Source organism: Scyliorhinus canicula, chromosome 6 (genome assembly GCF_902713615.1).
Source record: "Scyliorhinus canicula chromosome 6, sScyCan1.1, whole genome shotgun sequence".
Lineage (NCBI taxonomy): Eukaryota > Metazoa > Chordata > Chondrichthyes > Carcharhiniformes > Scyliorhinidae > Scyliorhinus > Scyliorhinus canicula.
In genome coordinates, this window is record NC_052151.1 from 70,294,507 (window position 1) to 70,297,361 (window position 2,855).

The following is a 2,855-nucleotide window of genomic DNA, read 5'->3' on the forward strand; positions in this document are numbered from 1 at the left end:
CATTCTAATTTCACGGAGAACAATAAAACTGTTTCCAAAACAGGTCATATTTAAAATCTAATATGTCTACAATAAGTATAATTTCACTATGCAAAAACTGGATTTGAATATATGACTGAGAAAGTAAAGAACAATACATAGATTGCTGGAAGAGGAATTCAAGTGTAAAGAATGGGGCAAGTGTTGGTGGTGCAAGTTATTGTAGGGCTGTTTGGTTTCTCACAAAGAGGTCTGGGGGCTTGTATGTTTGAAAATTAAGGAGGAATTTTCCATTCTGGAGACTAGATTAGTGGTAAGATTTCCTTTCATTGGCGGGTCAGGTTCTCACATCTGAACCTCTGCTTCAAACCACATTAATTATGCATAGGTGAGTTGCTCATTGCATCACGTGGTATGGTGGACACTGATCTGTCTGCCTGCCGTCATCTCATGGAGTCAAAGTTCCTGATGCCATATCTAAACAGCACGCAGATACACATGTTGCTCTTTGCAGCCCAGCTGCGTGGTTGGAAGCACAGTGGGTAACGCTGTTGCCTCACAGCACCAGAGACCCGGGGTTAATTCTGGCCTTGGGTGACTGTCTGTGTGGAGTTCTCACTTTGTCACCGTGTGAGCATGGGTTTCCTCCGGGTTCTTCCGTTATCTCCCACATTCCACAAATGTGCATATTAGGTGGATTGGCCTTGCTAAATTGCCCCTTAGTGTCCAAAGATGTGCAGGTTAGGAGGGGCTATGGGGATAAGGTGGAGGAGTGGGCCTAGGTAGGGTGGTCTTTCATAGGGTCAGTGCAGACGCGATGGGCTGAATGGCCTCCTTCTGCACCATCAGGATTCTATGATTTCTGGAGATGGCCCTAATGAACACCAAGGTTTAGCCATGGCTCCATGGCGGTTTTAATTAGAGGGGTCCGCCAGCACTTGAAGGTTCTTTTCTCCTGGGATGGATCCGGGAAGTCCACCAACCCACCCTCACCGTCCTGGGAGGTGGTCACAAAGGAGATCTGCTCTGTAAGAAACCACCACAGACATTCCATTCATAGAACCAAATTATAGATCCATAGAATCCCTGCAGTGCAGAAGGAGGCCATTCAGCCCATCAAGTCCGCTCCGACCCTCTGAAAGAGTATTCTGCTTAGCTCCACTCCCATGCCCTATCCCCACAACTCCACCTAACTTGCACATCCCTGTACACTAATGAGCAATTTTATCATGGCCAATCCATCTACCCTGCACATCTTTGGACTGTGGGAGAAACCGGAGTACTTGGAGGAAACCCACGCAGACTCCGGGGGAAAGTGCAAACTCCACAAGGGCAGTAGCCGAAGGTCAGAATTGAACCCGGTCAGCGCAGGAAGAAAATGAATGATTTCATCCTCACTGCCAGGGTAAGTCTATATTCTGCCAACACAAACTCACACTCTCATTGTGATATTATTCACTCAAAGTGTCACACAGCTCAGGGATCTCACACAACATTAGCGTGGAGAATCTCACCAATGAAAGCTTATTCACGAGCCCCTCATTTACAATCGGGCACAAACAGCATCTTCAGCCCTTACTAAGGATGGCTCAGCACACACAGTAGACATGCATCCTTCTCAACCTCTGCTCCATCTTTCTCATCACATTCCATCTATTTGCCTTCATGCAGGCCAAGCTCACCCACAACACGAGGCAGAGATCCCAGTGTGGAGGAGGGATTGTCAACATCCAGGAGCTCTCTAAATTGAGGAGGATGCTGCCCAGTTTGTGGACGAAGACAGAGATCATTCCTGTGATGAAGGTGAGATCCACCTCTCCCAGCAAGCCAGTACAGTTGAACCCTCTAAGACCTGATCACATCCTGACACTCGCAATGACTGACGTACAACTTTGTATTCAGCCTGTTCATGAACAAAATCTGTCTTTTCTACCTCACAGGCAGCAGCAGGTTCAGGAAGACCAGCACAGGCAACATAAGCCTCAGATTCCAAATCACCTCAGAGGAGGATGATGAGAATCCATTTGAAGAAGCCGCACATCTGCGTTCTCCTAGACCCTACACCCTCCAGTAGTGCAAAGACACACACCCCAGTGGGTCACACATCTAGAATAGGTTCAGGGTCACATTCTGAGGAACACGTCACTGACATATCTCCTCATCAGCCAGAGGCAGTGACAGCCCAGGTCTCTGGCACTCGGAGGACTGCTGGAGAACAGATATCCGCTGAGTCAGATGTTAAGCCTCAGAAACTGCCATTGCAAACATGTTGGATATATGCAAAAACAGGTGGCGGAATATGAGGTAGAATTGTGAGTGGTCAACTAACTGGAGCTCAGGATAGAGGACTCCATCCATGTTCTGTCTGATCTCATGGCTCCAACAAGTGAGAGCCTCGAGGTCTCCATGGGAAGGGTAGTGGCTAATTTGAGGACCTTGGTCCAGCAGGTCCTGCAAGATTTTTGCTTAAATCTGCACTCTATCAGTATAGACATTGGTAGGCTCTATCAGCTGCTCGGTGAGAGGGGCTTTTAGCTGGCTTGTTTAAGTTACTCACCCGATATGCAATATCAGTGTCAATCTCTTAATTGAAAGTGACCATAAATTGTTTTCTAACTTGCATTTCTTACAAGACACCATGGAGTTGTGCGTGCTCAATTTTCTGAAGAGCCATCAGTAATGTTTACTCATAAGGGGGTGGCGGGGACGGTGTCGAGGGTGGTTGGATCCAGGGTTAAACCAGGGTGGGGTCTCGCGATTTTTGGAGTTGCAGTGGAGCCGGAAGTGCAGGAGGCGAAAGAGGCCGGTGTACTGGCCTTTGCGTCCCTAGTAGCCGGCAGAGGATCTTGATGCAGTGGAAAGATGCGAGGCCCCCA